This window comes from Cotesia glomerata, linkage group LG5 (genome assembly GCF_020080835.1).
Source record: "Cotesia glomerata isolate CgM1 linkage group LG5, MPM_Cglom_v2.3, whole genome shotgun sequence".
NCBI lineage: Eukaryota > Metazoa > Arthropoda > Insecta > Hymenoptera > Braconidae > Cotesia > Cotesia glomerata.
This window is the reverse complement of record NC_058162.1, coordinates 11,229,850-11,242,497: the sequence shown is the minus strand read 5'-3', so window position 1 is coordinate 11,242,497 and position 12,648 is coordinate 11,229,850. Positions and strand designations below refer to the sequence as shown.

The 12,648-nt window shown below is 36.2% G+C and overlaps 1 protein-coding gene and 1 long non-coding RNA gene across 3 annotated transcripts in view; one reads left to right on the top strand and one right to left on the bottom strand.

Annotated features, from left to right (window-relative positions):
• Positions 1–12,648, bottom strand: part of LOC123264625 (matrix metalloproteinase-17-like) — a 281,705-nt gene that overhangs the window by 54,793 nt on the left and 214,264 nt on the right. The window lies entirely within an intron of this gene.
• LOC123265572 lies at positions 9,408–11,174 on the top strand. Its single transcript, XR_006509607.1, has 2 exons — positions 9,408–11,007; positions 11,083–11,174. It is a non-coding gene; the product is annotated as an uncharacterized LOC123265572 (long non-coding RNA).

Genomic DNA, 12,648 nt, shown 5'->3' with positions numbered 1-12,648 from the left:
GAGCAGGTTTTGTCTGGATTCAAACCCCCACAACCTACTTCATGAGCGTCTATCTCTCAGCTAATGAAGGGATTAGTGTGTTCCGACAGAAACTCGCAAATATAGAAGATGCGGTCACTAAGTTCGACGGCGAAGTTATCGTAGCCGGAGACTTCAACGCTAAATCGGCTGAGTAGGGCGCTGCTTTCTCCGACACCAGAGGAAACGAGGTCGCTGACGTCGTGGCTAGACTCGACCTCATAGTGCTGAACACCGGGAGCACCACGACCTTTAGAAGACCAGGGTACCAAGAATCCATCCTCGACATCTCATTGGCGACTCCAAGGACTGCCAACATGATTGAAGACTGGACAGTATCCGAAGAATACAGTGGCAGTGATCACCAGTTTGTGACATTCAGCGTTGGATTGGCATTTGCTCCGGTTTCACAACGCGACGTTTCTAAGCGGAAGTGGAATGCCAAAAGGCTTGATCCAGAGGTATTGCAAGCTTCACTCGCACGAAGCTGGTCTATCCTCTAGAACAACCCGACACCGGATACCTGCAGCGAGACGGAAAAGGCAGTGCTAAACACGATGAAGGAAATTATTGCCGCATGTGACGCCTCTATGCCGCGGCTGAAAAACCAGAGCTTCCACAGGCCGGCGTACTGGTGGTCAGCAGACATAGCAGAACTTCGCAAAATATGCCATCAGCTACGTCGCCGAGCAACGAGAGCTACGAAACACTCCCCAAGCCAGGACTTGCATTCAAAAGAGTACAAGCAGGCCAAAAAGACGCTCAACCGAGCCATTAAAGCAAGTAAAGCGAAACTGTGGAAAGAGATCTGCAACGATCTCGACAATGACCTCTGGGGTAAAGCCTACCAAATTGTCGCCAAACGACTTGGAAAGGCTTCACCAGAGGCGCCGAAGTCTCCTGCCTTGATGGAGAGCATTGTAACGGAGCTTTTCCCCAAACACCCACCGCGGGAGAAGAAACACTACACTAAGAACAGCGAAGTAACACCCTTCACAACTAAGGAATTACAAGACTTGGCCAAATCACTCAAAACAGGAAAGGCACCTGGACCTGATGGCATCCCGGCATCGGTGATCAAAACTGTAGCCCTGGAATACCCAGACATACTCCTGAACACCTACAACGCATGCTTGGCAACTGGCACGTTTCCCGTGGTCTGGAAACGGCAGAGATTGGTTCTCTTAGACAAAGGTAAGGGAACCCCCACAACACCTTCGTCGTTTAGACCACTCTGTATGCTGGACATTGCTGGAAAACTGCTCGAGAAGCTCATACAAGGGAGACTTCGCAACGACATAGACCGTGCTGGAGGTTTTGCCGCAAACCAACACGGCTTCCGGAAAGGACGTTCAACAGTCGGCGCGATCCAGAAAGTCGTAGCGACAGCGAGAGAAACATGGACTAGTAGCCTCAAAGCCCGCAAGGTGTGTCTTGTCCTCACGCTAGACATTAGAAATGCCTTTAACAGCGCAAATTGGAGAGATATTTTGGACGCCCTGGAGCACAGATTTGACGTGGAGCCGGAGAATCTGGCACTAGTCGACAACTACCTTGACGAGAGAAAGCTGATAGCAGAAACCACGGAAGGTCCACAAGAATACGCCATAACGGCTGGCGTGCCGCAAGGCTCAATAATGGGGCCCGATCTATGGAACGCGGACTACGACGAGCTTCTGGAAATCCCGTTGCCAAAGCAAGTGGAGCTAACGGGCTTTGCAGACGACGTCGCGACCACGATAATAGTAGACAGCGTAGAGGAGGCCGAACTACTCGTTCGGGAAACCATTGATGCTGTCGAGACTTGGCTCGATAAACACCACCTGAAACTCGCAAAACACAAAACCGAGATGGTCGTTCTGACTCGCCAAAAATGGTTCCCAAAACCATTTGCTGTGGACGTGGGAGGAATAACGCTAACGTCAACAAGGGCCCTGCGCTATCTGGGGGTAATGATAGACGAGAAACTATCTTTCCGCGAACACCTCGATAGTGCATGCCAGAAAGCCAGCAAGACGGTGTCTAGCCTAGCAAGAATTATGACGAATATTATGGGACCAAGAACCAAAAAGAGGAGAGTCCTTCTGGAAGCAGTCCATTCGGTACTGCTTTATGGAGCGGAAATATGGGCAGATATATTAAAGCAGAAAACCTATCGGCGGAAAATGGCAGCAGTGCAGCGGCGAGGCGCTCTCAGAGTTGCCTGCGCCTACCGCACGGTTTCCGAAGCGGCTGTATTGGTCATTGCGGGAGCTGCGCCCATCGACCTATTAGCGTTCGAGAGAGCAAGACTCTACGACGCTAAAATCGGTGGCGAAAACATGAAGGAGGCAAGAACGAGGATAAAAACGGAAACGCAGCAAGAGTGGCAGGACCGATGGACGTCGGGAGAGACAGGCAGATGGACAGCGCGACTGATCCCAAACATCAACGTCTGGCTTTCTCGGAAGCACGGGGACACGGACTTCTTTCTGACCCAGCTACTGACGGGACATGGGCAGTTCAATGCCTATCTATTCAAGATGGGTTTGCACAGCACACCAACATGCAAATACTGTCCAGACAAAATTGACAACGCCGAGCACACGTTTTTCGAGTGTGATCGATGGAAGGACGATAGAATCTGTACCGAAGAAACAATGGGCATTGCGCTCTCCCCTGAGAGCTTGGTAACCTGCATGATCAAAAAAGAAGAAAACTGGACAGCTGTAGTAGCCTACGCGCAGCGTCTCTTGAAAGAAAAAATCGCAGAAAGGGATTAGAAACCAGTAAAAACAAGAAGTAGGTGTCGTGAGGCACAAAATGGACTGGATTGAAGTAATGCTAACGTGGTCCTGATCCAGTCTTCCCTGTAACATCTATAGGGAAACGAGAGAGGAGGATGTTTAGTCGGTATTGTTGCAAAATAATATTGTCTTCTGACTCCGACATACCCAGGCACCAACACCTAGTCCTGGCAACAACACCAAGTGCTGGAATACGTAAACGTATTTTACCTCCTCTATAAAAAAAAAAAAAAAAAAAAAAAAACACACACACACATACATACATACAGGCAGACATACGGACATCATCGCGAAAACATTCAGGGAAGTTTCCTAGGACCTAAAAACGTCTGATCTGATGAGAACAGGATTTTCGAAAAACGGGGTAAAACCAATAACTTCCCGATTTTTGAAAATTTTCAATTTTCTTAGCGGGAAGTTAAAAATTATAACATTGTATATTTTTATAATCAACCATTTTGATATCGTTATAATGCCTAAATTTTAAAAATTTTAAATCATCTTACAAATATTCTAATAAATATAGTTGTTACATAAAATATATCCAAAATATATAGTCATACATAACTCCAGCTCACAAAAAAAAAGTGCTTTGGACCGGAACTACCTATTGAAATGAATATTGACCCACTGAATCCGAATTTCAAGTCCGTTTGACCCGGTCACCCTCCAATTTTGAGCATAATGCAAAAAAACCCCAAAAAATTGTAAAAAACTGCAGTCACAGCAATGAAAAAATTCTTCTGGACCCGGATCAAGTATGATTCTTGTGTATTTCAATTTACTGAATCTAAATCTGAACGTTAATTAGCCCAGTGCCACGTTAAAGTTTTAAAATTAAAAAAATCTCAAAAAACCAAAAAAATCAGGAAAATTGCAGTTACAAATATGAAAAAACGATCTATAAAACATGATTAAATACTTTTCTTGTATTTTTTCACGCATGAAATACAAGAGATAATAACAAACGGAAGAAAAATTTACTGCGTAGATCATTTGAGAACAAAAGAGTTCGATACCAATGAAGAACACTTTAAAATTCGAGAAAATCGTTCTCTTAATTCTAGTTATACGTCATTTTTTATAGATTTAAAAATTTTTTATATTTTCAGATTCTTAATTTGTATTTTATGCGCGAAAAAATACAAGAAAAGTATTTAATCATGTTTTATAGATTTTTTCTCATATTTTATAGCTGCAATTTTCCCGATTTTTTTGGTTTTTTGAGATTTTTTTTAATTTTAAAACGTTAACGGGGCAAGAAAACTTTAGATTCAAACTCAGTGGAACAAAATACATGAAAATCATACTCAATCTGAGTCGAAAAAAATTTTTATCTCGATAACTTCAATTTTTCATGACATTGCAATTTTTTTGGTTTTTTCGTTATTTTTTTTTTTTTTTTCGAATTTGGTCGGCTCACCAGGCTACTTAACATTCAGATTTAGTTTCAGTAAATTGAGATACATAAAAATCATACTTGATCCGGGTCCAGAAGAATTTTTTCATTGCTGTGACTGCAGTTTTTTGCAATTTTTTGGGGTTTTTTGCATTATGCTCAAAATTGGAGGATGACCGGGTCAAACGGACTTGAAATTCGGATTCAGTGGGTCAATATTCATTTCAATAGGTAGGTCCGGTCCAAAGTACATGCCACTTTTTTTTTTTTTGTGAGCTGGAGTTATGTATGACTATATATTTTGGATATATTTTATGTAACAACTATATTTATGAGAATATTTGTAAGATGATTCAAAATTTTAAAAATTTAGGCATTATAATGATATCAAAATGGTTGATTATAAAAATATACAATGTTATAATTTTTTTTATTAACTGTTGTTTTATTAAAAAGTATAAAAATTACGATAAAATAGTGTCATTTATTGTTTTCTTGTAATTAATTAAATTTATCTCAGAGGCAATTCATTGAAAGGGTTTAGCTATCAATCTATCTTGTAGAAAATTAAATTCTTTACAAAAAATGTCCTTTGCAATTTTGGTGTCAGATCAATAGTTTAGGAGAAAAAATCAAAAAACCACGACTTTTAAGCAAAAATCGAATATACAATTTTTCACTGGCGAGATAGCTCATAAATTGGAAATAAGCTGTCAGAGCTTTTAAAGAAGAAGGATCCCTCTACAACTTCCGCCCATGGTCAGATGAATATCATGAAATGTCGCTATGCTATAGATAATTTAAGCAAAAAAAATGATTTTAACGGGTTAATTAAATGAGAAAACTTCAGATTCATCCAGCGAGTACTTAAAATTGAAATTAAGAACTGTCCTTTGGTGAGAATTTTTTTTTCTATGTAAAGAACAATATTTCGTCAATGGAGTGAGAAAAAAAAATTAGGAAAACGGTTGACCCTGAAGGCCATCCCTGCAACTTCCCGCTAATTCCATACTTAGGCGCTTAAAATTGCACCAATGACGTTTTTGAGCTCTTCGAGTTCAAAAATACAATTTATGGGTTATTTTGATCTCTCCGAGCTCAAAGAGATTGCTTTTCTATGCTTTAAAGCACTTCGAGCTCAAAAGTCTGATAGACATTTGATAAGACACTATTTCTTGAATTTTTAAACCGCAATAACTTTTGAATGAATAAACCGATTTTTACGCGGTTAGAAGCATTCGACGCAGTTTTTCAAGCCTCACAAAGAATCTTAAATTTTGAATTGATCGCGCTAGGAATTTTGGAGTTATTCCGAAAAAACACTTTTTTCGGTTTTCTTCCGTTCACGATATCTCTCGAACGAATCAACCGATTTTGACCGGACTGGTGGCGATCGACGTGGTTTTTTGAGTTTAAGAGCTGATTAGTTTTTGGAATTGAACCTTCAAGCCGTTTAAAAGTTATTCCAAAAAAACCACATTTGAAAAAAATTTTTTTTTCAGTTTTTTGAAGATTTCTCAAAATCTATTCATCTGAATCGGTCCAAATAGTTTTCAAAATCTAAGTTTGGTCAAGCCCTTTCGAATGGCACCAACCGCGATGAAATCGGTCAAGCCGTTCAAAAGTTATAAGCGGTTCACATACTTTCACACACACACACACACACACACACACACACACATACAGACACCGTGACAACCTCGCGGGGATAGTCAGGGAAGCTTCCTGTGACCTTCAAACATCGAGATCTGATGAAAACTCGATTTTTGCAAAACGGGGTGAAAACAATAACTTCCCGATTTTTGAAAATCTTCGATTTTCTTAGCGGGAAGTTAAAAATAGTCGTCTCAAATGAAGCACCCTAATATATATATATATATATATATATATATATGTTAGTTGTGACTCGCCCCCTCCGCTGGGCGCTTTATAAAATTGCATTTTTAGATCTAAACTTAAAATTTAATTAGAATTTTGTTTTGACTTGCACAGATTCCAAATTCTATCGAATTGGCATGTACCTTTTACTCATGTAATTATTCTAGCTAATATTCATTGTAATTTTCAATGTGCAATCATTATAACATTCCCGTGTCTTTCTTACAAAAATAAATAATAATTGATATGAAAAAAAAAAAATTTGTAATGAGCATTGAAAGTTTCAGTTAAAGAAATGGCAGGTCTCATAAGTGAATAAATCTGCCTAGTATATAAACATAACCAATAAAATTAAAAAATTTATTTTAGACAAATGACGATCGAATAGAATAAATTTAGTTACATTAAAAATTTATTATTTCTAAGTCAAAAAAATATAGATTCCGGATCGGTAATCACCAACATATCATTTACTAAAACCTCCTCTGAAACACGCTGCATCTTATGGTATAAGTATTAATCCGATCGGTTTAGTAGTTTTCGCAGTATAACCGGACAAAAAAACCGGCTCTCCATTTATTAATATAGATATTTATAAATTTTTGAGAGATATGTATTTTCTAAATTAGTTTGACGAACTAAGTCAAAGTATATCAAAATTTTTGAAAAATTCCGTCATGAAGACCAATGCAATAGTTAGAATTCTAAGAAATCTACTAAGAATACCCTACAGGGAATCCCTGAGGCTTTTCGCTTTCTGTGAGCTCAAAACGTTTAAAAGTATTCTTATTCGCAAGCTCGTCCAGCTCAAAAATAGAGTTCAAGTTATCGTATACGGAACAACATAAATACGAACGACTAATATTTAGCATAGTACTCAGTCTTATGTTGAAAATAATGTTGAAAAATTTATGTTTGAAATATCAAACGCAGTATGCTATTTTTTTTTGCGTACAGATTTTTTTCAAAATAATTATTCATTAATTATTTTTAGGAGCCATATAAAGAACACTTTGGAGGGTTCTAGAAACATTTTATGCTTTCATGACGCTGCATATGATGCACCCTACTACTGTGAAATACTCTCAAACTGTCACTTGCTACTACAATATACAATCTTATTTTTTGGACATGCACGTTTCCAACACTTTTTCACCTCGACTTTTTCCTCCCGGTACTCAAGTTTACATCCTCTTCATAACGCACTTGAAAAAGTATGGCTGTGGCGAGTTTCATCCTTTTTAAATATGAAGGGTAGATGAAGTTTTGAATTAGAAATTTACCAACAGTACATGAGCTCTCGCACGCGTCTTCTCATCTCATACTGCACTACTTTAGGCTTTAAAATAATTATATTTTTTTTATTTTATATAAAAATTTAGAAACCCTTGGATGTCGAAAAAAAACAATTCTCGAGCGAATCAACCGATTTTAACCGGACCGGTGGCGATCGACGTGGTTTTTTTTTATATTAAAAGCTGATTAGTTTTTGGAATCGATCGATAAAGCCGTTTAAAAGTTATTCCAAAAAACCATTTTTGAAAAAATTTTTTTTTGTGGTTTTTTTGAATTTTCTCAAAATATACCGATTCGAATCGGTCCAAATTGTATTCAAAATCTATGTTTGGCCAAGCCCTTTTGAATGGCGCCAACCGCGATAAAATCGATGCCTGTCCATGCCTGATCATGCCTGAAGCGTCAAATACGCTCAGGCCTGTTCATGTCTGAAGGGTTAAATACGCTCAGGTCTGATCAGGCCTGTTCATGTTTGATCAGACCTGTTCATGTCTGATCAGACCTGTTTATGCCTGTTCATGTCTGAAGGGTTAAATACGCTCAGGTCTGATCAGGCCTGTCCATACCTGTCCATGCCCGTTCATGTCTGAAGGGTTAAATACGCTCATGTCTGATCAGGCCTGTCCATGCCTGTTTATGTCTGAAGCGGGAAATACGCTCAGGCCTGTTCATGCCTGTTCATGTTTGAAGCATTAAATATGCTCAGGCCTGTTCATGTCTAGAAAAGTTAGTTAAATTTACCCTACGGTAGGTTTTTAATGATAATCAAAATACTTTTACTTATTGAATAATAAAATATACCGTTTATTGATAATTTACAAATTTATTAATCGAAATTAATGTACATACACATATATACACACAGTACACACTGAACATATTCAAAAAATTTTTCTTAGCATATTTGGTCCTTAGCATGAATAGCCATGGACAGGTATGATCAGGCCTGAGCGTATTTAACACTTCAGACATGAACAGGCATGGACAGGCATGACCATGTCTAATTTCAGGCCTGATCATACATGAGCAGACATGAGCGGGTCTAATTTCAGGCCTGATCATACATGAACAGGCATGGTCAGGTCTGATCATTTTTTTCGGGGTAGATCTGATCAGACTTGCATAGTCAGAGGTGTGATAAAAATTTTTTTTTGACGAAAAAAAATTTTTTGGTCATCACAAAATGTAAAAAATTATAATTCTCATTACGTTTAAATAATTTTGAAATAAAAAATTTGTTACATTTCCTATGGAATGTTTTAGTCTGCTCTGCTCCTGCCTAATATTAAAATCATTACTTATTTTATTATTTAAATAAATGTGATGTTATAATGAGATTCGGTTAAATAAATAAATTAGGACTATCAAAATATATTATAAAATCAATTTTTATATTATATTTATGATAAACTTATTCGATACGTTATGTACTTCATAGAATTGTTGTCACATAAGATAGCAGCACAGCAAGTGGGAACTTCAAGGCGCACGGATATTACCAAAGTTAAACAGCATTGAGCGTGGTTAGTAGTTGAATGGGTGACTGCTGGTGTTACAGTCGTATAATTATATGTAAGCATTTTTTTTTTATTTTAATTTATTATAGAGAGTTGCGTATGTCTCTATCAAATACTATATTCATAAAATTAAGCGAAATAATTAATTAAAAGTAACAATGGGCTTTCAGACCTGACCATGTCTGATCAGGCCTGATCAGGTCAATTCATGACTGATCAGGCATGGTCATTTCTCATGTCTGATCAGGCCTGAAGACTCATGCCTGTTCATGTCTGATGAGGTCTGATCATTTTTTCCCGGGTAGTCAGGGAAGCTTCCTGTGACCTTAAAACGTCGAGATCTGATGAAAACTCGATTTTTGCAAAACGGGGTAAAACCTATAACTTCCCGATTTTCGAGAATCTTCGATTTTCTTAGCGGGAAGTTAAAAAACTTTGAAGTAAAAAAATTAGTATTTCTCTATATGCCGAAAAATATTTATTAATACAGAGAATAGCAAAAATACAAAAATTTATATGCTTAAAACAAGTAAAATAATATTTTAATTCAAGAGTCGCGCCATACTTAGAACAAGTCGGTAATATCTTGAACCAATGTTACCGTCTATCTTAATCCAAGAGAAAGAAATTCTTGGGCGAAGTTGTATGTATCTTATTTTAAAACAACCAAGTTTCTTGATTCGAGAATCAATTTCTTAAGTTAAAAGAGAATTGAATTACTTAAAACAAGAATGACATTTTGAAGAAAAAGTTTTTCTTGAATCAAGTCATTTTTTTATCAGTGTATAAAGGGTATTTTTATTCTACTTATCTCTGGTAAAAATCTTAATTTTTAAAGGTTATAATGGTTTCGGAATCCGTACGCTATCTTAAATTGTTGATTTAGTAGCACCATCTATTTCTTCGCTTTCCATTCGGTTATCATCGATCCGCTTTTTAAAGTTTTCCGATTCAATGACGTCACAATAATCATCACTCTTACTCACGTTTTTGATTTTTATCATCTGATTTTTTAATACCGTCAAACCATTCTCTTGGTTTATTTATAACTTGAACATTTTGAGGCTTGTTATTTTCCAAATTTTCATCGCTCTTTTGTTGATTAGTATTTTAGGAGTAAGTAGATAAGCAAGGCCGGTTTGACACCCCGATAAAGTAGATTCCTGCATTACCGACCTTGGGTTTCTGCCTTATTGGCGGTTGTTGGTGGAGTTTCTGCGATATCGATGGTGGGTTTTTGTGCTATGTTTTACCGGCTGTTGTGGGGGATTATCATCGATTTGGTGGTCGATATATACCGACTGTTGTGGGGGATTATCATCGATTTGGTGGTCGATATTTACCGACTGTTGGGTGATTATCAACGATTTGGTGATCGATATTTACCGACTGTTGGGTGATTATCATCGATTTGTTGATCGATTGTTTGAGGTCAAAATGCTACCACCCCAACAGCAGAGCTGATACCTTTACCGTGTATCAGCTTTGGTGTTGATGTGATATGCACTTATTTGATGTGATGATGAATTTTGTATATATTCAAATGACTTGTAGTATAAGTATATGCGAGAAAGTTCGATACTAACGCCGCTCTGGTGGGATGAAATGTAGGTATTGAAGTCTGTTTATCGATTTGAGGTAAGTTTTATCGACAGTCTGATGTCAACTAGTGATCTATGTTATCGACTGCGAGTATCAACAGTCGGTATTATACCGAGTGATGTTCTGTTTTATCGGTGTGGGGTAAGATTTTTTTGAATTTTAACGTTTTTTTACACCCTCCTCTCTCGATTACATCATGTCTTTTACATCATCCGACAAGTTTAAACCTGTTTTTTAGCGTCGTCATCGTGAATTTTAACGTTTTTTTTACCCCCTCCTCTCTCGATTATATCATGTTTTTTACGTCATCCGACAAGTTTAAACCTGTTTTTGGCGTTGTCGTCGTCGTCGTCGTCGTCGTTGGGAGGGGATCGTTGGTGGGGAGTTATACTTACTCGCCTCCAAGTTTCAGTCCTCTGCCTGCAGTTACTTCAATCAGTCGTTCAGTTTAAAAAAAAACTTGTGTCTTTTGTCAAAAATATTTAAAATTGTGTATTCTAGAGAAAATCAGGTAAGTCATTTATTTCATTATTCTATTTTATAACTAGTTTCTATTATTATTAACTATTTTCTATCAATTTCTTAGCTTAATAATTCAAAAATGGATTTGAGTGCTATCAATAAAATCAACAACTTACCGAACTTTTTACCAACTAAAAAGTTTGAAGAACTGCAACTGGGAAAGATTCATCAAATCACAGAAATTAAAAAAGTCAATACAAAATATGGGCCAAAAATTTTGGGAATAGTGGAAAACGAGTTCTCAATCTACTTCCCGAATCGAACCAACCGGAAGCTTATTGATGATGAAGAGCAGTTGACTTCACTGATTGACTTGGCCACAGCAGGAGAACTTTACTTGAATTATTTCGGAACAGCTTTTCACAAGTTTGAATTTCTTATTAAACCTTCATAATTAAAAATATAATAAATAAATTCAATTAAAATGTTAAAAAAAAAATGTACTTATGTGTTCTGAAATATTATACTTTAAAAAAATATACATGAAAAATTTACAGAAAAAAAGTTTTTTTATTTACAACATCCATATCTTATTACAAAAAAAAACATGATATTATTTTTTCTTATTACCTAAATCTTAGTTTACAATAATCTTGGTCTTTTAACTGTTTTTTTACATATTGAAGATTTATAACCCCAAGGTAAAGTATCTGTACTATTTTCGAGTAATTGACGTTTATCATCTCCCCAACTTAAAGCTAATTTTTCTTTTTGAAGGATCGTTTTAACTTCATGCATTTCACTTCTTATAATATATTGATCTTTATTTACATTTGTATGATTCATAAGACATTTTTTATAATCATCAAACGTGATAGTTCGCAAAGTTAAACTTTTGACACCTTTTGCACGCATCTTAACCTTATCATCTTCCTCAACATTATATATTTTAAAACAATAAAGTTTTGCTCTAAGCCCTACAAATTCTGACATAATTTTTCCATTATTTTCATCTTTCATTAAACCTAATACTTTTTTATTGACTAACGGTATATTGTAGATGTTATTCGGTGGATAATCGGAGGTATCAAACTTTGTAATATCACGTTTGATGATTTCATATATATTAGGTACTGTAAAGTGATAAATTAGACTGTCGGTATCTGTATACATTAATTTAGAATCCTCATTTTTAAAATTTTTCTTTACATAATTATAGTGAAAATCGTATATATAAGTTTTTGACATATCTAAAATACAAAAACCTACATAGATTGGTTTATAGAATTTCACTTTTACAACATTCATTTGAATAATTATCATACTTTTATCAAAAACTGTAAGACTATGAAAATTTGGTTTGCAAATCATATCAGATGCACCATATCTGCCAGACCATCGTGTGACTATTCTGACATCTTTATATTTCCTAACATTTTCCATAGTCTTACCAAATACTGCATTGTTCATTAATTTATAAAAATCTTTTTCAAATTCATTTTTTGCTGCTTTTCTACAATCAGTGTTCTTATCTATATACGGTTTTAGCCATGGTGACTCTTTAAATCTTAAAACTCTATGTATTTTCGTTAATTTTAATCCTAATTCTAAACATTGTTTCAAATTTCTATAATGTATTACATAATTTTTTTTATCATATAAAGTAGTTGCTAATTTTGTTTGCTTTTTT